The 25,440-nt window shown below is 45.8% G+C and overlaps 1 long non-coding RNA gene across 1 annotated transcript; it reads left to right on the forward strand.

Moving 5' to 3' along the window:
* The first annotated feature begins 4,572 nt into the window (after positions 1–4,572).
* Positions 4,573–16,148, forward strand: LOC149325060 (uncharacterized). The gene is made up of 3 exons (XR_016286331.1): positions 4,573–5,027; positions 5,703–5,792; positions 15,690–16,148. It is a non-coding gene; the product is annotated as an uncharacterized LOC149325060 (long non-coding RNA).
* The last annotated feature ends 9,292 nt before the right edge of the window (positions 16,149–25,440 follow it).

Raw genomic sequence — 25,440 nt, forward strand, 5'->3', positions numbered from 1 at the left:
CCTGCTACGTCAACATAATATACACCGGGTCGGGAGCCGTGTTGTCTCTCAAGAGCCCGAGCCGTCGCTTGTCGTCTGTTTTCATGCATGTCGGTGTCCATGTTACGGGGGAGCGGGGAGACCCAGAGCATATGGCGCCGCCGCGGTGGCTCAGCGGTTATGGTGCTCGTCTGCTGACCCAAAAGACGCGGGTTCGATCCCGGCCGCGGCGGCTGGAATTTCTTTGGAGGAGAAATTCTAGAGGCCCGTGTACTGTGCGATGTCAGTGCACGTTAAAGAACCCCAGGTGGTAGAAATTTCCGGAGCCCTCCACTACGGCGTCGCTCATAGCCTTAGTCGCTTTGGGACGTTAAACCCCATAAACCTGAAACCAGCCATAGTACTAGGATACGCTCCGCCTCCTCTGGAGTGCAGTCGTGTTGGATGTGTAAGCGGTTTAGCAGGCGGCGCCCAGGAGCCGTCTGCGTGAGCCGCGTGTATTGGTTCACGAGGTGGGCCTCCCGCAGCTCCTGATAGGAGTTTGGCATTAGAGGTAGCCACCGGGAGATCCAGGGCTCACTTAGTTGCCTTGTGGATGATGGCGTCTATGCTCGCAACCGCGCCAGCGTCTTAGCGCCGGGCGTGTATGCGGTCAAAATGCCTCCAAACTCTAAGGACATGCTTCGCATCCACTGGGCTTAACCTTGATAAGCCTCCAATTTTTTCACCATCTTCGCTGCCAATCCAGCCATGAAGAGGAACCGCTGGGAGTGTGCGCAAGGAGACACGTGCTTGGACGTTCTGGACTCCATCTTGGTTTGTGGTGCACTCATTAAAGCCCCCTTCTAACCTTTCGAGACTTCAGTCCTTGTCTGCCTGCCCGTGGTCCATCCTCAGCACTTGGTCACTTTGTGATTACTCTCTTACATATCGTTTGTTTTCGGCGGCGAATGCAACAAGAGCATACTGAATGGAAGGCGATGAGAATTTCCCGTAACGTTACTAACCATATATCCTGCAAATGTGCCGCTCCCGCATAGGTCGACGTATGCATTTCCGACAACTTTACTTACAAAAATTTTAAGATCGATTACGATAATCCCTAATTAAAAATTTGAGCGCAGCTCTGTCGCTGTCTCAGGCTCTATAGGCTCATTGTTTTTGAATCGAAAAGCTTCACTAGGCTATTCAAACTCGAGTCTGGCGTATGCTCCGTGACCAGGATTAGCCCCAGCTGCGCATGCGCAGAACCGAGAGACATCACAGGAGAGGCGCAAAAAACAAACAAACAAAGACAAACAGTGCGCCAGGAAACTCTCATATCTCGGTGCCTCTCCACTCGAAACATTATGTGGCAAATCCAACACGACATCCTCGATCCGAGACCCATCCGAGCTACACGAACCATCCTAAGCCTAGATGTCAGCAAGGCTTTCGACAACGTGTCACATGCTTCCATCCTGGCAAACCTCTCAGAAATGAATGTAGGCACTCGCACTTACAACTACATCGCCGACTTTCTTGATAACCGTACAGCAGAACTTCACATTGCAGACCTCCACAGCGAGAAGATCACACTAGGCACCCGACGAACACCACAAGGAGCAGTCCTATCTCCGTTCCTTTTCAACACTACAATGAGAGGCCTCCCTCCGCTCTTGGAAGAGATACCTCACATTAAACACTCAATATATGCCGACGACATTACCATTGTTGGGTCTTTGGCATCCCACCGCTGCCACCACTGTTGGGACTGTGGCATCCCACCGCTGTCACCACTGTTGGGACTAGGAGTCCGAGCCAGGAAACGGTCGAGGCGACGGTGAGTAAAAGGACGTTTATGTACAGTATGTACAAGGGCTTTTACATGATACAAGGGTCATGAGCACCACGGGCAGGCACACAGAAGAAGGGCGGCCCCGGCGGCGAGCGTAGCTCCGGCGTGATGGCTCTTCTGCTGCCCGTCTGCTGCTCGGGTTCAGCGCGGCTCCGCTTTTAAAGCCGCTGGAAACGGTTACGGCAGCCAGCCGTTCAAATCCTCCAATCACTGGCCACCGTTCAAATTAGACCAATGGTCGAGAGCCGGCGAGCGTCTGAGGAGTTCGCACCGACGGAGAGGAGGAGAGGAGGAAGGGTCCGTGTCGGCGCCGCGGTGTCGGGATGAGTCACGCTGCATGTCGCGACTTGTCCGAGAAAGTCTGGGCCTGCTTTGAGCGTCGGCGAGCGCGCAGCGCTTGTTTCCAGGGGGGCCAGCCACACTGTAAAAAATTTCACACCTTTAAAGGGAACATACTGACTAACACACCCTCGCACCCGACAAAATAGGAGTTTCTGTTACTCGTGCACCCGTCCTGCACCCGTCTGCAACCTACCATCTCAGGGGCGGGTGCATATGGTCAAAATACCCGCCAGTGCAGGCAAGGGTGTTCCTTTAAAAAAATGTAAAGCTGGCTTCACCTCAGTTATGCATGCCGGACTAATTGGGGAAGGGAACTGTAAAAAACATAAAATATAGCTGTAGCTCGTGCGTTTTATGGGCCAAAATGTGTTGGCGTGGTTCCTGTGACAACAACACGTGCACGTGTGAAGCAGTAACATGCGTTTTCGGCATTTTATCCACGTTTCACTGATGCATCGACGCGATTGTTAAGGCAACATTCCACATGGCGATCCCAACTTATCTAATTATGAAGGTAGTAGAAACGCTCTGACGGGAGCGATAGTATGCGCTTTTGAGGATTGCACTTTGAGGCATGGTTTACATCTTTCGCACCCGAGAACATACATGCAGCGGCGAGAAAAATATTGGTTCACTCGCACCTGAAAAAAAAAAAGAGTTATTGATTTTATTACGGCCGCCGCGCCGCTGCGGAAAGTGCTGACGCACTGTCAAGCCGCTGCTAAGAGCGGCGGCCGTTCACTTCGCCACGGTCAGCGGGCACACTCAGTTTGCTCGAAAACGCCGTTGAGAGCGTTGCAATTTTGTAGCGCACGAGTGTAGTCACGTGGTATTTTTTCATATTTCGCGGGCTTTCTTTAGATGCTGGAAAAAAGGAGCCCGTAGGAGATACGATGCTACAATAAACTGTATTCGTTGTTTATAAACCTGCTCTACAACCTAACGTAATGGTCTTGGCACTAAAGTGAATATATGAAAAATTGCGTAATTCATCTTAGTGAATTAACTAATTAAGCGGAATAAAAAATATTCTGAGGAGCGCCACATGATGGCGAACAATGCATCGCTGGTTTCAGCTGGCTGCGGTGTACCGCTTTCTTTAAATCCTTGGTTCAAGTTACGTGAAACACCCTGCATATTTTTGAAACGGAGTACTGTCAGCGCGAAATCATTCTACTTTACGCACGAAACTACGCGCAAAAAACAAGACCAAAATAAGCAATTTCTTGAAGTAACCTCTGTGTCAACTGGAAGAAAGGTAATGATGGAGACCTGAAGTTAATTAGGGTCCCAGAAGAGCTTGAGAAGCTCAAAGAGCAAAGGGAAGAAAACAAAAATTTTATTTTGCCCCGACGTACGTAGCTCTCCAAAACTGAGCGAGTAGCAGAAGGTACCTGTGCAAACCCATTACAAAAAAGTTAAATGCTGCGGTATACGGCGTTTAATGTCTGAAAGCTAAACCTGAGCTATCGGAGACACCGTAGTGGAGGACTCCATACCATTTTCGGCAATCGTGGGTCCTTTAACGTGCACTGACATTCGCACAACACACGGACAATTTAGGCATTTAGTGCTTCCAGTTTCCGTTCTGGACAAACTAGCGAACATCGTCTACGCACAGCAGCGCACAGGACAGGGAACATGAGCTAGAACTTTTAGAACCTTAAGCGAACATTTCGATCCTCCCGCTGATCTCGTAACAGGCGCGCCGCGAGTGGAAGCACGCTGTGCGGGCCCATGAGAGCGCCAAGGGAGCCGAAGGTCTACTGGACCGCAGAAAAATCTGTCGCGATCAGACCTTGCAGTCGGCATTCGGCCTTATGTGTTGCTCTCAATCACCGCTGCGTTTTGTTGATTAATTTAAGTTTATGAAGAGCAATGCCACAGGCCTTGGAGCATTATGCCTATCCATCATAACATAGCGCCCTCCCGCTCATCTTCTACCTCTCTGAGCCTCCTCACCACGAATGCCCTGGCACCGTCCCTGTGCGGCCCTTCGAAGGTGTCGCTTGACGGTGGGGGTGCCGTCTTAAAATATGCTACGCCGTGACTGCCATACATTTCATGCTCCCTCCACTTTCGACGACGATATAGGCTTCACTTTTTTTATATATATTTCGCCACCATCGAAATGCAGCCGCTGGAGTGAACGTAAAAAGAAAGAAACGGCAAAGGGGGCCAATTCATGGTAACTTTTGAATACGAAGAAATATATCTAATTTAATCACTTCGTATTTTCCGTAACTGGTAACGGTTGGCAATCGCTGCGTATGCTGTTCCGAAGCTGCAAATACATTCTAGCTTCCGTACGCACTGTAAAAAACCCAATACTCTGAATTCAAAACTGAAAGTGAAACTGAAAGTGAAACTACATTTCCGCCGCTAGGCGGCCATCGGTACCGTCGGGCCTTTGTTGATTTTTTCCTGCCTGTTGTGTATGGTGTGGCGTCGTGGTCGTGGTGTGCGGAGTTCAGCAGTTGACGTGAACTGCGTTTTCGACCGCGTTTTTCGAGGTACCGCGTTGAACTGAAGTGTTTTTTGTGCATATATAACTGGAGTAGTGCGTAGGTTCGTTCACTGCTGTCCAAGTACTCGTATCTCACGTATCGGAACAGAAGCAGCCTTTGGAGGCTCTGCCGAATGCGTTTCTTTGTTGTAGATTGGCAGAAAGGCCGGCGCTCGCTCACGGTTTAAAGGTTTGATATCAGAAATCACGGGCGAAGTTATAATGTGCGCTGTTTATACACCAGAATGCATTTTGTAGTGTAGAAACGTCCTGAAGTCGGCGTTAATGAAAAACTAGCGTTGCCGTGACTTGGAGACGTACGTACTTCATCAGCTCGGCACGACTACGCACCTGCCTCGAATGGTAAGCAATACTATGTCTTCATGCATGCTGGTTTGCATTATTCAAAGCATATTTTATGGAAGAGCGGCCTCAAGACTTGCCGCTTCTAGTACCAAAGTGCCAAGATCTGCAGACAGGCAGCTCTTTCCATGTATCCAGGAAGAGAAGCAGCACTGAACAGAGTTCGCCGAGAATGATTCTACTCAGAGCTGTTTTAGTTTTGACGAAACGAATTTTGCAGAGTACTGCCTCATGCTACTTAAGAGCTCTAGTATGTGTGTTCTGTCAAATTTAAAGCCGTTTAACGCTATTTCGTCAAATTCCTTGTCCTACGGTTTATCTGCACGTGGTAATTTTTCCGCCCGTGCGTAAGGTCTATTCCGTATCTCTGCGTAAAATGCGTTGCGTCAGCGTGACGTCTGAGATAAGCTTTCAATTTTGTGTGCTGCAGGCGCTGACCACTGATCGTTTGTGCATCAGGCCATGTTTTTGCATAAATTTGTTGACGCTGCTATCTATTTTGGTTTTTAATTGTTTTTAGAACGGCGTCCAGATTAAAGAATCCAGTGCTGTGCCAGCTAGGTATATTTAGCTTGCTTTTTCAAGTTTTTAAAAGCTTCATTGTTTGGCCATAGTGACCTAATTTCTGAATTTTGGCGGCCTCTAATCGTGATGGTATTAAATGGATGTCTGCAGGGGAAACATCTACATCCACATGGGAGTCCACAGCCACAGCTTGCACCTTGTTGCCGCCGGGAAATATTCACGAGCAGTATGGAAGCAAAGGTGTGTTTTAGTTCTTGCTGCAAGCTTCTTTTTATGTTGTATGCTAGGTTCTTTTTTGGGCCATTTTCCCTTCCCTTCATCAGGCTGCTTCATGAAACAGGGTACATAGCCTAACCATGCCCTCATTTATTTGTACATCCTGCTAGTTCGTTGTCAGCATGGGGTTATTGCAAACCAATTTGAGTGTCGTTAAACGTAGTTTTCTCGTCATCATTATCATCCTGATTACACCCACTGCATGGCAAAGGCAGTCCTTTGGCAGCTGCGGCTACCATATCCCTGCGAACTTGGTACTAGCATTTGGTGATAAAAAGTGCGCTACCACATATTGTCTTAATCTCCTCCTCTCAAAAAGTATGTGTTCACAAGCAGAAGTACACAGTCCTGTGTACTTCTGCTTGTGAACGCGTCCTTTCCACGAGTGTCTCACAATTTGAAAAGAATAGGAGCTAGGCCTGGTGTGCGAGTAGTATTCTCTGCTCCAAGCAGATTGCAACGTCTCCGCAAGAGTGTCAACCGTGAAGGGTTGCCACCTGCAGAATGCGAAAAGAACCGAGAATTCTCTTATGTACTAGTGCCCCAAAAATGTGGCGCACAGAAGTGAGCTATCCCGCGGAACGTGCTCTATCAGTCAAACAGGACATGCCTAAACGACTGTCTGAGCGAACACAAGAGCCCCTTAAAACCACCTCCTGAAAGCAATATGGTCATATATTGGCTGTCGTGTGAAAACTGCACCTCTGCTTTCAGCCGTACAACCATACTGTACACGCATAAGGACCAGCACACGCGGGAGATTGTTGTTGATGTGTTTTATCCGTCAGGAGCAAGACAAATGCATCTGCAAACATTCTGTTGTGCTCAGATGCAAGGAACTATACTTCGTCTCACAAGATGTTTGCAGCACTACGGAAGGTAGAGCTCTCTCGTTCAATCAGGGCTGCAGAAACGCAGAAAATAGTCCCTTGAATATTTGAGGAGCGTATGACTATTAATCAAAACAATAAGCATTGCAACTAAAAACATGGTTTGGACAGGTATATTTAAATGGTAGGGAGTGTTTCAATCACTGGTGATATTACCCGACAAAGCCCGTACGGACACAGCTCTGCGGAGGCCTGCTGCGAGGTAGTGATGCGTTGCCACTTTCCAACATGGCGTCGGTCGAGTCTGTTGTGTCTCCTGTGTGCTCTACATCGACAGTGCGCTATTTCCCCAAGCAGGCGAAGCAGGTAGCTTCGCGACCACAGAGGAACTGATCAGAACAGGTTGCGACCAAAAAAATGTGGGGCTAGTCCCTTTGGAACGGGCGTCCGCCTGTCCAAAAACAAACCAAAATAGAATAAAAAGACATCAACTGCCACCTGCTAGAGGTAGAAAGAAGCCACCTGGACATCAGGTGGATTGAGCCACAGGCACGTAGGAACACACTAATGTAGTGCGCGCCATCCTGATTGGACGAGAGAGCTCTACCTTTCGTAGTGCTGCAAACATCTTGTGAGAGGGAGTATAGGCTACCTCAGCAGCTTAGACGGCAGGGTAACAGTTTCTTCTACATTTTTAAACATTTTTTTTTGTTTTTATTCGCCAGCATTTTTGCCTTTCGCAGTCAATCTTTAATGCAGTGCCACATGTTTTGCAAGCTGGCAAACTGTCGCGAAAAAAAATGTTTATGCTCTGTTTTCACCTGTTTATTGTGTGGCAGCAATTAAGATCGTCAGTCTTGAGTCAGCGCCGAGTCTGTCTAGTTCTTTCATCCCATTATAGTCATGCTGTGCCCTTCGTGCTGACAAACATGTACCGACTAGCTCAAGAAAGTAACCTTTTACATTGTGCAGCCATTTTACCCATTGCATTCGCATCGTTTGAATGAATGACCATTCAGGTTGCTATTGCATATTTTTGGAACCGAACAAGCTTACATTTTGCAAGCTTACCAAACTCTTAGGATGCTTATGTTTGTTATTACCAGCATTAAGTCTCCTTTCCTGCTCACGTCTACAGAGGGCAAAATGCTGGACTCATTATATTGCGGGGACTATATTTGGTAGACTGGCAGGAACAATACCACCATCCAAGTGCGTAGGGGAGTGGGAGTTCTCAGTGTCACGGTTATGCATCTGCACAATGTAAAGATTCAGATTGGTGTCCTCTTTGTAACTTGTAATTGTAATTTTTCTAGTGTTACAGAAGCCTCTTACAGCCTAGCCAATTTATTGACCTATATGGAAGCTGCTATATGCCTGGTGATAAGTAGGCTGTGTATTGTGTTGCTGTGCAATACTGAATAAGGTGATTCCACGCCACGTTATCCAGACTTTTGTACACGACTGCACTTGATTTCCTACAGAAACAAAAAAATCATGTCTTATTTTATTACCATGACAAAGATTTTTAAAGCATGTTCTTGGCAGAAAAAAAGAAGTTTCGTGTCGTGGCCACAGTCTTATGTTTACAAGCAATAGCAAAGCTAAGTCTTACAAAAAACTTGTTAAAAATAAACGCTTTATGCATGACTGAAACTTTTTCATATAAATAAAGGACGTGCTTTTATATCCAATAAATTGGACTCATGTATAAAACATGAAAGAAGGTACAAAAATATTGGAAATTGATATTTTTTATTCAATTTATGTTCTCATAACAGTCATTTCAACTATTTTTCTGGGTTATCCAAAAGGCAAAGAATGTGATAAAAGTGTTTCAGAGATGAAAAAAACACAAGGCGTGTCAGTCAGCTGAAAAAAAATATTTTTGAGGCATATTCAGCCGCCAGTGGCTCAGTGAGGTTGGCCTCATTTATTTTCTAATGGCTGTGACATTTCTAAAATTTTAATTGGAGCAATTTTCGTTTTAGGCGCGAAAATAACTTCGCAATTTGAGTCTCTACCTTCAACTCCTGCATTGCGGTGCACGCTAGAGCCGGCATCTAGGAGACACAAAGCTTCGCTACACGGTGCTCCATGTGGATGCTCCTCAAATTTTGGTTTTGACATGTCTGCTGGCATGTTCGCTCACATTTTGTCAGTTTAAACTCGAGCATGACTTAAGTCCAGCGTGCACCATTGAGAGAGATAAAAAAGGCTTGATGTGGTGAAAAATGCGTATTTTAATGGTAGCACTCTTGTAAACCGCCTAGTGAGTTCACCTTTGTTTTCTTGAATCATTTGTTGGAGCACCCAGAGAGCTACAACACTCTTAATGGTTTTCTCCGCCCGTGTAAGCAGCTTATAGAGGATCAGTATTTGACCTTTCTATGGCCTCTGAATGTTTTCTGTTGCTGCAGGGGGCCTCACACTTCCACCAATAACGTCACAAGCGCTCCTCCCATGTGATGGGGTGAAAAAGTCCATTCCACTGAAAAGTTTAAGTAATTTTCATGGTAGTAGAGGTTTTAACTCTGATTGGTCATACCACAAACAGTGCTTCCCTGTGTCGAGGAACGAGAGCCGTTCTGCTATGTGGCCCCTTCATTTTTACTTTTTGTAAATCTATCCTTCAGCAGATTTCTTTATTGCCGAAGCTGCTGGCATCGAAGACCAGCACACCATTGTATTCGTGCAGCGGAGTGCTGGTTTTGTGTAATTTACAGCTGGTGGCAAAGTGTGCTGGAGTGAAAAGGAAGCACTGAGCAGTGTCGATGTTGAACGCAGGGACTCAACTTGTAAGATTGTTTTCTCGCTTAAAACAAAAAAAGAGCCCCAAATAAACTAAAAATAAATGCCATTAAATGGTACTGTTTAAATTTCTATCTTTCATAATTTAATTAAGATCACCTCATTATGTAGTAGACTACTGAATATGTCACAAAAAGCAAATTCTCTCGACTTTAGAATCCTTTCACTGTCTTGCCTTACATGTTTTGCTCTCTGAAACATTTTTATCGCCTTTGCCTGCTCGACAGCTTAGAAAATAGAATAACTACTGTGAGAACATGAAATTTGATAAAAGATTTCAAATTTTTATATTTTGTACTTATTACATGTTTTATTTAAAACAAAATAAGTTCAATTTACTGCATTGGATATGGAATACCTTTAATTTATATAACAGAAACTTCATAGTCCTGCGTAAGAACGTTTCTTTTTACAAATTTTTTTGCAAGGTTAGGTTTGGCTATCACTTTCAAACATGAAATGGCGGCCACGACGGGAAAAAATTACTCCGCCTAAAACAAGCTGGGATAATGTTTGCCTAAGTAATGCAATAAGCCATGAATTTTTTTAAAGAAATAGGAGATTCAGTGCTAAGCCTGGAACAGTTGGCATGGAATGAACCAATGGCATATAAATGCCAACTGTGCGCTGATTTGAAGAAGCCTTTATAATATTTTTGTAGCTCAATTAATATTGCAGTGTAGGTTGAATGCAATTTTTTCTGCTTGCATAATTGGAATGGTTCCATATCATGCCGTTTATTTCGCATCTTATATGCAAACTTGTATTGCATTGCCAATATTTTTTGCTGCTAGCATTCACCCCATATGAATACTGCTGCTCCTGAGCAGCATACTCAACTGATCCACTGGAATGGTATCACTGTGTGTACCTTTGGTAAATTTCTGGGAAAAATGTATTCATTCACCTGGCTGCTTGGTAGTTTCATGTTTCATATGTAATCACAGATGAAATGCGGATCTGTCCTAAGGATGAATGTGGCCATTTGTTAACACCATTTTACAGTAGTGATATTTGCGAGATGATCAATTCTATTTATCTACTTTGTACTTTTGTTCACTACATGGTGCATGTATCCCTCTAAAAAAGGAAACGCGAACCAGAAAGGAAACAGCTTGGAACCCCTTGTGGTCTTTTTCCAGATGTAGACTTCATCTCTTAATGTGTGATAGTATATTAGTCTAGGCAAAGCAGCGTGCAGGGTAACAGGGCACTGACAGGAACACACAGGTACTGCGCTGACTAACAATTGAGGAATTTATCGCTTTGCTCACTATAAATACAGAAAATATCATCCAAAATACAAAAGAAGGAAAGTCATGGAATCGTCATTTGGTCAAGGTTTGGTTTTATGGGGTTTAACGTCCCAAAGCGACTAAGGCTATGAGAGACGCCGTAGTGGAGGGCTCCGGAAATTTCGACCACCTGGGGTTCTTTAACGTGCACTGACATCGCACAGTACACGGGCCTCTAGAATTTCTCCTCCAAAGATATTCCAGCCGCCGCGGCCGGGATCGAAGCCGCGTCTTTCGGGTCAGCAGCCGAGCACCATAACCGCTGAGCCACCGCGGCGGCCCGTCATTTGGTCAAATCTGTCAATTTCCAGATAGTCAATTTCTTTTTTCGTTGGCGTTAGTGATGATGTGCTTCCATAGGTTGAACAATTCTTCTTATATCTCGGCATGAGCTGTTAATTTTATTTCCTAAGAATTTTACATCATCGAAAGTGGGGGGTGCACTCAAAGTTCGACACATGTCTTGCTAGTTTGCTACTGTATCCTGTCTCAGTATTGCCGACTTGTTCTATTAGACAAATGTTGACACGCTGACCTTATTTCCCAACATACGACGCTCCGCATGAGAGAGGGATCTCGTAAGCGAAGCCACAGTCGCATGTTGTGAATTTGTTTCGGTGCTTCATCTTGTGTTGGGCTGTTTTTGAAGCACCTTTGCTGGGCGCGTTGCATACTACGTTCAGCTACTTTCTGCAAAAAAGCAAATGAATCCAGCACAAAGAACTTCCGCAAGCTGCAAAAGAAGGTCAAACGCCAAACAGTGAAGAACGAAACCTAAAAACTTGTGTCAAGCCAACAACTTGTCCAAATTAGTGCTGGCTATGACGAAAAGTGATGGCCTATGCCTGAATACCTTCGCTATTCCAAAAACACGCAACAATAACTGGCCTTTCAGAGTAATTGTGGCTGAACAAGGATCAAGGCAGCAACCCTTAGGGCAGCATCTGCAAGAATTGCTCTCCTTGTTCACCGTGGGAGACCTCTTCCTGGTGAAGAAGCCAGAAGTGTCCGCATTCCTCTCGAACAGCTGTACAGAAGAATTGTCATCTCATTCTGATCAAGGACTTAGACTGCACGCTGCTAAATGCTGCCTTGTTTGAGACGGTAAGAGAAGGCATTAATTCAATGGGAGCAGTACAATTCCAGAACCCGTGCAGAATTAATGCGGATAGATTCCTCGAGTTGCTAACCATCTACTTCCGTTCTACCTATGTAAAGTTTAATGATGTGTGCATACAGTGGCAGGGAGTATGCACCAGTTCCAGCGTTGCACTAATTCTCATTGTGCAGCTAGCCTGTCAAAATAGCCAACTATTAAAAAGCTGTGCATGGCGCCAGTTTGATAATGACCTTCCGATTTGTGGCCGACTTCTTAGTAACCCACAAGCTTCATTACCAAGGGTAACACAAAGTCATTGTTGACATCTTCAAGACCTTCTCCAAAGTTCTTGCTAACTTTGAGCTGACCAAAGAAATGCCACGGGAGGTACAGCTTCCCGATCTATGGCTGTACATTGTAGAGACCCATATATGCTTGTGTTACTTCCCAAGGTTGAAAAAAAGGCTGTTGCTACTGGCGCACTGAAAAATATCCTAAATAGCTCGTGTATTGGCCATCAGCAAGAATTCCTTGAGGCCCACCTGACATGGCTACCTGAAGCTGATTTCCCAGATGACCTCATCTGCAGCCTTGGCTTCAGGATAAAGAAATTTGCCTATCTACCTCTAAAAGGCTTCAGAAAGAACGGAACGTAGCTGTCAGCATATTACTATGGGGTTTAGCTCAGCAGCAGGCGCGACAGGTTGCACTCAGAAGGCACCCCAAACCAAGTCACTCCGAGCGCTAGCTGCAGCGTGCCTGTTGTCGTCAACTGCCCAGTGTCAAAACAACGTCCTCTTCGCCTTGCAACTTGCACTGTAGCACTACCCCCTCCGCCTCGCGGAAGGAAGCACAGCTCCTGGGCGCCCTAAGGTGGTGTGAATGGTAGGGCTTACGACAGGTGACGTACACGAGCTTTGTGGAGTGGGCCGGGGGAACAGTGCGGGAGTGCAGGGACGTGATTTCATAGGTCACATTGCTCAGTTGCCTGAAGAGAAGACGCGGTAAGGACCCACGTAACGAGGCAGCAGCTTCTCACCCAGGCCCACATGGTGCGCAGGGAGCCAGGGGAGTACGTGGAAGCCGGGAGGGTAGTGGGCAACACGGTGATTAAGGTCATAGGTGCATGGTATCAGCCACGCACTAAAGAAAGTGGTCAGGCAGGCTGGTGTGAACTTAGTATGCAACACGCCCAGCTAGGGTGCTTCAAAGACAGCCTGGTATAAAAGAAGGCTGTCAAATCCACAGCATGCGACAGTGACTTAGGCACCTTGTTTACTAAGTTCACACCAGCTCGCCTGACCACTTTCTCTTGCGCGTGGCTGATACCATGCACATATGCCGTCACAGCTAACTTCCGTTCTTTCTGAAGCCTCGTTGGGGTAGATCAGCAAATTTTTTTCATTATCTTCAAGCCAAGGCTGCAGACGAGGTCATCCGGGAAACCAGCTTCAGGTAACTATGTTAGTTGGGCCTCAACGCTTTCCTACTGACAGTCAATACACAATCTGTTAGAGACATTTTTTAGTGTGCCAGTAGCAACAGTCTTTTTTTCGACTGTGGGACATAACACCAGTACATATGGGCCTCTGATCTGCAGCCATAGATCGAGAAGTGTACCTCCAGCAAGGACTTCGGAGAAGGTCTTGAATATGTGAACAATGCCGTTGTGTTGCCCTTGTTTATGAAGCTTGTGGATTACTAGGAAGTCGTCCAAAAATTGGGAGGTCATTATCAAATTGGTGATAAGCAAAGCTTTTTAATAGTTCGCTATCTTGACAGGCTAGCAGGACAATGAGAATTAGTGCAACGCAGGAACTGGTGCATAATCCTTGCCACTGTATGTGCAGATAATTAAACTAAAATAACAGATGGTTAGCAACTCGAGGAATCTATCAGCATTAATTCTGCATTGGTTCTGGAATCATGCTGCTCCCATTGAATCAATGCCTTCTCTTACCGTCTCAAACAAGGTGGAATGTGGCAGCGTGTAATGTTAGTCCTTGATGACAATGAGAAGACACTCCTTCTGGACGGCTGTTCAAGAGGAATGCGGACACTTCTGGCTTCTTTACCAGGAAAAGGTCTTCCATGGTGAGCTAGGAGAGCAATTCTTGCAGATACTGCCCTAAGGGTTGCTGCCACGATCCTTGTTCAGAGACAATTACTCTGAAAGGCCAGTTATCGTTCCGTGTTTTTGCCATAAAGAAGGTATTCAGGCATAGGCCCTCACTCTTCTTCACAACCAGCCCTTATTTGGTCAAGTTGTTGGCTTGACCTTCTTTTGCAGCTTGTGGAAGTTCTTTGCAGTGGCTTCATTTGCTTTTTCACAGAAAGTAGCTGAATGTAGTATGCAATGCTCCTAGCAAAGGTGCTTCAAAAACAGCCCAGCATAAGACGAAGCACAGAAACAAATTCACGACATGCGACAGTGGTTTAGTTTACAAGATCTATCCGCCACGCGGAGCGTCCTGTGTTGGGAAATAAGGTCAGCGTGTTAACATTTATATAATGCAACATGTCGGCAATACTGAGAAAGGATATCTAGCAAGCTACCAAGACACATATCGGACTGTGAGTGTGTATCACACTTTCGACAATGTAAAATTCTGAGGAAATGTAAGAGATGTGTATGGTACATAAGAATTGTTCAACCTGTTTAAGCACATCATCACTAACTCTAAGGAGCCGCCGCGGTGGCTCAGTGGCTATGGTGCTCGGCTGCTGACCCAAAAGACGCGGGTTCGATCCCGGCCGCGGCGGCTAGAATTTCTTTGGAGGAGAAATTCTTGAGGCCCGTGTAGTGTGCGATGTCAGTGCACGCTAAAGAACCCCAGGTGGTCGAAATTTCCGGAGCCCTTCACTACGGCGTCTCTCATAGCCTTAGTCGCTTTGGGACGTTAAACCCCACAAAACCAAACTAACTCTAAGGATAAAGAAATTGACTAGCTAAATAAATAATCACGACAGATTTGACAAAATGACGATTCCATGACTTTCCTTCTTTGTAATTTGGATGATGCTTTCTGTATTCATTGCAAACTAAACAATAAATTCCTCAGTTATCACTGCACCTGTCTTGTCTGTGTCCTGTTATCCTGTGTGGTTTTGCAAAGATTCATGCACCAACTGGCCCAGCTCCTTTTCTTGTAGTAGTTTAGTGGCCTTGTGCAAATCTTTCTTGATGGATTTTTGAGTTTATTGGCTGCAGACATGGGAGATATGTTAACTTAGCACTGTTGCCTGCCTTTCAAGATGTCACTTGCTTGATATAATAATGAATGCATGCTTTGCATTAGTTGCAGCTGACCACTCTCATGGAAGGGGTTGTGTTGCTGACTTTGATCAGATACTGTTCTTTCTGTTGTTACAGTGAATTTTGCACATTACTTGTTGTTCGGTTTATTGTAAAGCATTTTCAAGTGCGCTATTTTCGTCTTTGTTGTCATGGTGTTTTGTGCCTTTTATAGTCAGTTTACCCTCCAGACAGGCCAGTGGTTTGCACTAGCTTGTAGCAGTTCGTGCAGAATTAATTGCATGACCTGACCACCTTCGTTCCATTTCATAACATCTAGCTTTTTAGCTAAAACATTGTTTGTATAATGCCGTTTAGAGCTATTTTTTCTAAACCACAGTGGCCTCTTTGGAATGTTTCAAAAAATAACAGCTGGTGCTTGCTCGCCACATGGGCAGATTTTCTTCTTTCTGTTAGCGTTAGCATGCATAATAAAACACATTGTTAATGAGCAATATGTTGGAATTTATCAGCAACATTGAACAGTGTAAACTGGTATGAAATAGTTTACTGTTTTTGTCTAAAATGCAGACTCGCACCATGTATGCTGTTCACCGAAGACAATCCTGAGGTGGCTGAGAACCTGTTCGTCGAGGGAGGATGGCTACTCAGCAGGCTTACAACTGCGGCTCACTCCACAACTGCGCCATAATGTCAGGAATATGGGTGTTCAGCATAAGTTGCCTTAAGTTTGCTTTTTGCTTATTCCTGGGAGTTAGCGTCACAGTTCAGGCATTCTTCAGGCTGGTATATAAGGCTGCACAAGCATGAATTTTTCATTCTGTTTGCTCTGAAAAATTTGGGAGGTAGAGTAAGTGCTATGGAACCTTATTCTTGCAGCACCATAAGCCCAATAAAAGCAGGTATGGTGCTGTTGTACCTTAAAATTTTTAGTTCTTTGGATGGCAGTAAGGAATTCATTGGAGAAGCTTCTTGTGCCTTGTTTTATGGATGTGTTTTGTTCTAATAAAAATTTTCCACATTTCTGCAGTTTTGTGATTTGTTTGTCAATAAACGTTTTTCTTAGGTGCACACCGCCTGTTTACTGCTATGAAGAGCTCCAGTAATACAGGTATATTGCATTACTTAGGCATTGTAATGGTAAATTTAAAGAACGCTTAAGAAAAGTAATAAAAGTGGGACCAATTTATGAACCCATTGCATGCTTTTTTCCTGAAGGGTGTAGGGGTGTAAGAAGCGTAAAACGCCTGTGGCTCGGTGGTAAAGTGTGTGATACACCTCAGCACCTTTGGGTCAAATTTTATCATTTTCGGTCTGGTTCTTTCCTGAAACACCCCACCTTAAAGATGTGTTCAAGTCACAAAACTCCTTTCTGGGCCGGGTGCAAGGGTGCGAGTTATAGACACCTGGAAACTCCTTTAAAGGTGTTTTATTTTTTACAGTGCAGCGAAATGGGAGCTCTCCGGCACTACAGCACCACCGCCGCCAGACAATGCGCCACGAAGACGAGCTACTTTCGCGTGGCTCGGATGCGGGGCGCGCTCGTACGCCAGGCTCCTCCAAGTTCTCGTCCGGTGTTCAGCCGCAGGTAGCTCCAGGCTCCTTTCCGAGAACGGGTCCCGCTCGGCAGTACAGGATCACTGCTCCGCAGCTTTGTCGCCCAGGTGACTGGATCAGCTTCGCTCGGTCCTTCGGAAGAGCTTGCTTCTCAGCATCGGTCGTTGATCGTTCTGCATGTTGCCAAGAACCGACCGACAACAGGCAACACCAAACACGAGCAGGTGCCTTCTGTCACCCGTCAATACACCAGACTTAAAGGTCACAAAACTCCGCTAGCAATAGTTATGTCCCCTTTTCGCTCCCTCTTCAACAAGAGACACATGTGGGATAGAAGAACTCCTAAGTAATTAACTCAAAGTGTCAAACATATGTCACACACGGAATAAAATAAATGCAAAATAAATTTGCTCTCTTGAGATCACTCGGCCAGGAAAACACTCAGCTGAGGCCACAAATGAGGATATCAATTTTTTCCCCGATCTACGAGCGAACTTAACAGCTGTTCGCGAAGAGACAAAATGTAGGTCACGAGGAGGCGAGGCCAGCCTTGCTTAGAACACACGGCTTAGTGCGTCTACGTTCGCGTTTTCCTCGCCTCTAACGGACGGTAAACGACACCCGCTACAGCGGAAACTAATGACTGCCTCTTTCGCTGTGCTGCGCTTTTCTCTCTCTCTCTACTACCGTCGTAGCTAACGTCTCTGCCTCTTTCGCGGTATACGCGCTTTTCTCTCTCTCTGTACTTGTCTTTCCAGTTTCTAGGGGAGGTACTGTACGAGAGCGATTCGCTTTCACTCACTTGCGACTTGTCCCTTTCTTTGCGCTTCGCGCGCCAGTCGCGACGTCCCATAGCGAGTGCGCAAAGCTTCCGATGGGACCGTTCTTTCTTTCTCTTTGTTCGTGGTGGCAAGTGAGACCCACCAGTCGTCAATTTCTCGCGCACCTTTTTGCCTCTCCGCTGAATGTGAGGTTCGTATCTACACGGCCTTTTGATTTCACGCCTACCGAATAGCGTTATCCTGACACGCGGCTTTTCATCGCGATAACTGTGCTTGGCCGGGCGCTTAGACGATTTCTTGCAAATTTTCTTGCCCCTGTCACTGCGGCCTCGTACAATCTTTCGCTTTTTGAGCCGTCCTCGCGTTTTCCCTGTGCGCGCGTGCCGCTTTCTGTGGGAGCGCGGTTTCTCCCGTGACTGCAGTGGAAAGCGAGAGCCGTCCTGAGAACACGCGCCTTTGCGCGTCTCGCTCTCTCTGTGCTGGCGGCAAGATTCACACTTATCCCGCTCCTTAATTTTTCGCCTCACGGGCAGCGCTCTCTTGTATCTCGGTTTCCTCCCAAGATACTCTTTCTCGCGTGAATGCTTGTATGCTTTCTTTTTGCAGTTTATTCTACTGCCTAGATCCATGTGCCTCGACACACTTATGCGCTTCGCTTTGCGCGATAGTGATGCCTCGCACATTTCTTTAGCTCTGATTCTGACGTTAGTTTCAGGGCTAACCACGTGACTGACTTTACTAGGGTCCTTTTGCCGGCGACGTTGGCGCTTCCGATGGTGGCAACCCGTCTCCGCGCGCTTGCCCTTTCTCTCTTTTCGGCAGCGCCCGTCTTTCTTATGCTTTGAAGAACCACGTTGCGCTATAAAAAAGACAAACACTGGAAAAAGCCAAGAGACAGACAGAGCGCAAACTATCAACTGAGTTTATTTGTGTGAAAGTGCCTTATATAGTCAGAATCACAGCAAAAGAACAAGGGGAATGAGAGAGGGGTACAGCCAATCAACTCCTGGTCAACAACAGGTGCGCAGAAAATGGTTTTCCTTATTGTACAGTTTTACAGAAGTGTCGCTTACACATTTATCACCGTTTTCTTTAATGTGATAGGCCTCCAAAATCTCCCGCGCTGTTTTGTTTTTACTTCTTCCTAGTATTTTTATCTGCTTAAGCAGAGGCTCGCATCCACTGCAAGCAAGGCAATGAGCAGGCAAGTTTGCTCCTTCTTTATTCCGAATGGATCGGGCATGTTCCCCTGCGCGTTCATTCACGCATCGGCCTGTTTGGCCCACGTAGGCGCCTCCACACTTCAGTGGGATTTTATACACCACTCCAGTGGCACATTTCACAACTTTTCGGCATGTTTTATGTCGCATCCACTGCCTCTAGCTCCTTGGTTCCCGGTTCTCGGGCACAAGGCTGCGAGTTTCCGTGGGGCAGAAAAAACAACAGGGACGCCATGCCTCTTGGCCACTTTTTTTACGTTGTGCGCCACTTTGTGTATATAAGGCAACACCACGATCTTCTTTTTTGGCAGCGGCTCATCCACACTACCTCGATTTCTTCTTTTTATCTTCCTGAGAAGATTCTCGGCCACGGCTGATATGACGTCGCAGGGGAAGCCGGCTGAAAGCAACCTTTCAATTTGATTTTAAAACTTGTATGCATTGCATGCGGGCATGACTTGGTAAGAGCGGATTCCAGGCACGAGCTTGCAATTGCTCTTTTTACTGTCTTCGAATGCGCGGAATCATACGGAAGCAACTCTTTCTTTGCTCGTGGGGCATAGTGCCAGCAGGCGTGTTGCGAGCCGAGGTTCAGGTTAATATCTAAAAATTGCAACGACCCACTAGAAGGAAGCTCATGCGTAAAGGTCAAACCTCGCCCATACTGTCTAAATGCAGTTAAAATCCTACTCACTGAATCAGTGTGGGTCAAGGTTATTTGTTTGGATAAAACAATCAAAAAATCGTCCACATATCGAAAACACTTACATACCCCCAGACTAGTAAACTCGTCATTTAGGGAACGGTCAATGGCAGCTAAAAATATGTTACTACGAACAGGGGCGACGCAAGAACCGATACAAATTCCTTGTTTCTGAATGTAAAAGTTGTCTTTAAAAGATATGAAGGTGGCTTGCAAATAAAATTCGAGCAATGACATGAAGCTATCAGCTGATACACCAGCCGAGTTTTGGAAGCCTATTAACCCACTTCTTTCAATGCAATCTCGGACAGCAACAAACAACCCTTGATGCGGCAATGAATAAAACAAATCCTCGACATCTACTGAAAAGGCGTAGCCGATATGGTCATTGGAGTTGAAAAAGGTTACAACATCAGTCGAATTCTTTGTAAAAAAGGGGTCCTCAATTTGTAAAGCATTAAGGTGCTTCAGTAAATACTGGCTTATTAAGAACTGACATGATCCCTTCTCGCTAACAATTGTTCTAAAAGGCATTGACTCCTTGTGCGTTTTTGCAGTGAAGAATACAGACAGCGCTTTTGTTTTACATGCAGTTATTGAGCTTGCGAGCCTGGGCAGTTCAAGGTCTCTGCACAAAGCGGCAGCTCTGGTCTTGATCATTGTAGCGCTGGGTTTCACCCGGACGAAGTTCTTTGCGATGGCTTGGCCCGCCTTCTCGTTGAAATCTTTATGACGTAGTACGACAAAGCCCCCGTTCTTGTCTGCCTGAAGCAATCGCAGTTCATTTTGCCTAAAATACGAGACCACCCTTTTGGTTGGGTCTTTGGCACGCCTGGTAGACGCCGTGTTGACCGTTTTGGTCAAGATTTTGGAGGCCTATCACATTAAAGAAAACGGTGATAAATGTGTAAGCGACACTTCTGTAAAACTGTACAATAAGGAAAACCATTTTCTGCGCACCTGTTGTTGACCAGGAGTTGATTGGCTGTACCCCTCTCTCATTCCCCTTGTTCTTTTGCTGTGATTCTGACTATATAAGGCACTTTCACACAAATAAACTCAGTTGATAGTTTGCGCTCTGTCTGTCTCTTGGCTTTTTCCTGTGTTTGTCTTTTTTATAGCGCAACGTGGTTCTTCAAAGCAATGCACCAACTCGCCCAACAAGAAGTTCTTCTAAACTACCTGATGAGCACCGTGGGCCCTTTTATGAATGTTCCTCCTTCCCCTTTACAAGTCAACGCCTGTGTCAACTTCATCGCCAGTGCTACATGTCGAGCCAGGTACATCTCCTTCTGCCTCCGGAAGGGATTCATTCCCGAAGAAGGAAGTTCCTTGTTCGGTATCATCAAACCGCGAACGGCTCTTCTGAAACGCATTTGCAGATACTTGAGATCAGAAATTTGGAGCCAAGTACGCAGGTTCCAAGACCTTTTGCGCTCGATTTGCTTTGCGATGGACCCGACCTGGCTAGCAGAAATTAAGCTGCGTGCTGCCAGAAAAGTTGCTGCACAGATGACTGAATTTTGGTGGGCCCAGTGTCTTCAGCAGGCTCTGACTCACAGCAGAACAATGAGCAAGACTGCTGGCACCAGCAGCCTTGTGGTCCCGAATGACGTGGCATTGCCTGAAGATGTTGTATGTGTTCTTAGCAAAGGCCCCAAGTACAGTCTTGAGCCTTCAGTCCCCGCCCACGACCTGCTAGCAATCAACCGACGGATTTCAAGCCAGGCTGACCAAGAAGATCAAGAAAGGTGCCTGTTGGAAGGTGTTGAAGCTTTGACCAAAACGGTCAACACGGCGTCTACCAGGCGTGCCAAAGACCCAACCAAAAGGGTGGTCTCGTATTTTAGGCAAAATGAACTGCGATTGCTTCAGGCAGACAAGAACGGGGGCTTTGTCGTACTACGTCATAAAGATTTCAACGAGAAGGCGGGCCAAGCCATCGCAAAGAACTTCGTCCGGGTGAAACCCAGCGCTACAAGGATCAAGACCAGAGCTGCCGCTTTGTGCAGAGACCTTGAACTGTCCAGGCTCGCAAGCTCAATAACTGCATGTAAAACAAAAGCGCTGTCTGTATTCTTCACTGCAAAAACGCACAAGGAGTCAATGGCTTTTAGAACAATTGTTAGCGAGAAGGGATCATGGCAGTTCTTGATAAGCCAGTATTTACTGAAGCACCTTAATGCTTTACAAATTGAGGACCCCTTTTTTACAAAGAATTCGACTGATGTTGTAACCTTTTTCAACTCCAATGACCATATCGGCTACGCCTTTTCAGTAGATGTCGAGGATTTGTTTTATTCATTGCCGCATCAAGGGTTGTTTGTTGCTGTCCGAGATTGCATTGAAAGAAGTGGGTTAATAGGCTTCCAAAACTCGGCTGGTGTATCAGCTGATAGCTTCATGTCATTGCTCGAATTTTATTTGCAAGCCACCTTCATATCTTTTAAAGACAACTTTTACATTCAGAAACAAGGAATTTGTATCGGTTCTTGCGTCGCCCCTGTTCTTAGTAACATATTTTTAGCTGCCATTGACCGTTCCCTAAATGACGAGTTTACTAGTCTGGGGGTATGTAAGTGTTTTCGATATGTGGACGATTTTTTGATTGTTTTATCCAAACAAATAACCTTGACCCACACTGATTCAGTGAGTAGGATTTTAACTGCCTTTAGACAGTATGGGCGAGGTTTGACCTTTACGCATGAGCTTCCTTCTAGTGGGTCGTTGCAATTTTTAGATATTAACCTGAACCTCGGCTCGCAACACGCCTGCTGGCACTATGCCCCACGAGCAAAGAAAGAGTTGCTTCCGTATGATTCCGCGCATTCGAAGACAGTCAAAAGAGCAATTGCAAGCTCGTGCCTGGAATCCGCTCTTACCAAGTCATGCCCGCATGCAGTGCATACAAGTTTTAATAATCAAATTGAAAGGTTGCTTTCAGCCGGCTTCCCCTGCGACGTCATATCAGCCGTGGCCGAGAATCTTCTCAGGAAGATAAAAAGAAGAAATCGAGGTAGTGTGGATGAGCCGCTGCCAAAAAAGAAGATCGTGGTGTTGCCTTATATACACAAAGTGGCGCACAACGTAAAAAAAGTGGCCAAGAGGCATGGCGTCCCTGTTGTTTTTTCTGCCCCACGGAAACTCGCAGCCTTGTGCCCGAGAACCGGGAACCAAGGAGCTAGAGGCAGTGGATGCGACATAAAACATGCCGAAAAGTATGTGAAATGTGCCACTGGAGTGGTGTATGAAATCCCACTGAAGTGTGGAGGCGCCTACGTGGGCCAAACAGGCCGATGCGTGAATGAACGCGCAGGGGAACATGCCCGATCCATTCGGAATAAAGAAGGAGCAAACTTGCCTGCTCATTGCCTTGCTTGCAGTGGATGCGAGCCTCTGCTTAAGCAGATAAAAATACTAGGAAGAAGTAAAAACAAAACAGCGCGGGAGATTTTGGAGGCCTATCACATTAAAGAAAACGGTGATAAATGTGTAAGCGACACTTCTGTAAAACTGTACAATAAGGAAAACCATTTTCTGCGCACCTGTTGTTGACCAGGAGTTGATTGGCTGTACCCCTCTCTCATTCCCCTTGTTCTTTTGCTGTGATTCTGACTATATAAGGCATTTTCACACAAATAAACTCAGTTGATAGTTTGCGCTCTGTCTGTCTCTTGGCTTTTTCCAGTATTTGTCTTTTTTATAGCGCAACGTGGTTCTTCAAAGCAATGCACCAACTCGCCCAACAAGAAGTTCTTCTAAACTACTTTCTTATGCCTGCCTTTCATCTCTCGGCGGCACCGTTCTTTCTTTTGCCTGCCTTTCACCGTCTTTCGGTGACAGCTCTCTCGCCTGAGCTTGCCTTTACTGTCCTTTCGGCGGCAGCACTGTTTGTCGGTCACCTTGTGGTGATAGCTCACTTTTCGGAACTGGCTGTTACTTTCCTTCCGGTTGCAGCTTTCTTTCTCGTGCTTTCCTATCATTTTCTCCTGAGGAAGCACATGCTGCTTTCGTCGCCTAGGTTCCTGTTCTCTGACAATGTCACTATGAATCTCAGCCGATTCACGTGCGCTACCTAGATCAGACCTGTCTTTGGCGCCTTCACTAAGTTCCTCAAAGCTGCGCTCTTCCTGCTCAGCGTCTCTGAGTGCGCATTCGTCCTCATCTTTCTCGGACGGGTTGACGTCTACCGCCGCTATGTAGTCTGGAACGTTCTGTTCTCCACTGTCGTCCCGCACCTTAGCTTCTTCAGGCGCAGAAGAACCAGTGTTTTCTCCTGACATTAGTCTCCTGACGGGTTTCAGCCGATTGCGGATGAGGGTCGGCTCTGCACTCAGTCGCGGTGTTCCCGCTACTGCAGCTGCTTTCTGGAAAGTCGCAAAGCTCAGAGCAGTGCGAAAGCACGGGACTCGTTTCGCATCGCTCGCTGCAAACACTAGCGCACAACTCAGCGTCCGCAAACTCTATATGCGTCCGCATCCGTTGATCGGAAGTCTCAGGTTTCTGCATTTCTGTTGAATGCGCTGCACAACACGGTGTGCCGTCCTCGTTTGCGTCGGCGCAGGCGTTTTCATTAATGTCCATACGGACGTCCTCTCTGCCCTTTTCAGCAACTTCTCCTGCTTTCGACACGCTAGGAGATCCGCTTTCCGGTAACTCCGCCACAATTTCAATGGGCGAGACCTCTGTAACTGCATCGTCCGATGCTGTGACTACCTCATCCGATGGTATAGAGGCTTTCTCAGTTGGCGAATGCGGGGCAATTCCCACTGTTAAAGCAGCAGTTACATCTGCCACGTACGGACTACGTTCCTCTGTGCCGCACTGGCAGCTCTGCTCTACAGCGATGCACTCTACCTCTGTGTCACGATCTTCCGACCCTTCAGCATTTTCGAGCCACTCTAAAATGTCGGCTTTAAACTGGTAGGGAAAATCATTATACGATGGGGTGTTATTCTCTCGCAGGTACCTTTGGCGAAGGTCCAGCGGTGACACGTTATATCTCATTCATTCATTCATTCATTCATTCATTCATTCATTCATTCATTCATTCATTCATTCATTCATTCATTCATTCATTCATTCATTTTATTTCTACTTTTGCCATACAAATTACCAAAACACTGACTGAACCCATAGCCAGAGGCTAGTGTGGGGTTCAGAAACAAAATATATCAAGGCAATGACACAGCACTTGTGAAAAATGAAAAGCACAAAATCACGGCGAAAGACCCAAATACATCATACAACAAGGAAAAAATAAAATAATGTGCATTTTACAGCAGAAGGAAAAAAAAATCTTTCATGAACAACATGGTACAACAGACACAAACCGAAGACAATTCTCACATATGTCAAATAAGGCTCATAAAGTACGTTCGCAATGCTCTATTTGTTTCATGAGTCTGTTTTATTTCTGGGGGTAAAGCATTCAAAACCTTGGCTCCTGAAAACTGCACCAATCTTTCGCTGTAAACGTTATAATTCGGTGGTAGATTAAAGTTACTATGTGTAAGGTTTCTTGTGAGTCGAGAAGATGAGCGAAACAGGGAGGCATTGAAAGGTTGATTATATTTGACTATGTTGTTTACACACACCGCTATCTTTAAAGAGCGTAAAAGGTCAAAAGGAAGGATATTTAATAACTGGAAAAGTGGTTTACTTGGCTCTGTATACTTGCTTTGTGTTACAATTCGGATAGCCCGTTTTTGTAATCGCCGGATAGGATCAAGGTAAGTATTGTATGTCAAACCCCATGATTCTATACAGTATGTTAAATGACTATTAATAAGTGCAAAATAAAGGGTACGCAGTGTTTGTGTGTTAAAACAATCGCGGGCCTGTAGTAAGGCGTAACAGCCTGAGGCCAACTTCGAACAGACGGCGTTAATCTGATTTTTCCAGTGAAGATGTTCATCTAGAATGACTCCAAGATACTTAAATGAGTGTGTTCGTTCAAGTGAGTGGCCATTAATAAAAATGTTAATTTGGTTGCTATGGATGACTTTTCCTCTTGAGCTAAATACTATATATTTGGTTTTGCTTGAATTAATTGTTAG

The sequence above is a fragment of the Amblyomma mixtum genome, chromosome 10 (assembly GCF_055824585.1).
Source record: "Amblyomma mixtum isolate Tamu chromosome 10, ASM5582458v1, whole genome shotgun sequence".
Lineage (NCBI taxonomy): Eukaryota > Metazoa > Arthropoda > Arachnida > Ixodida > Ixodidae > Amblyomma > Amblyomma mixtum.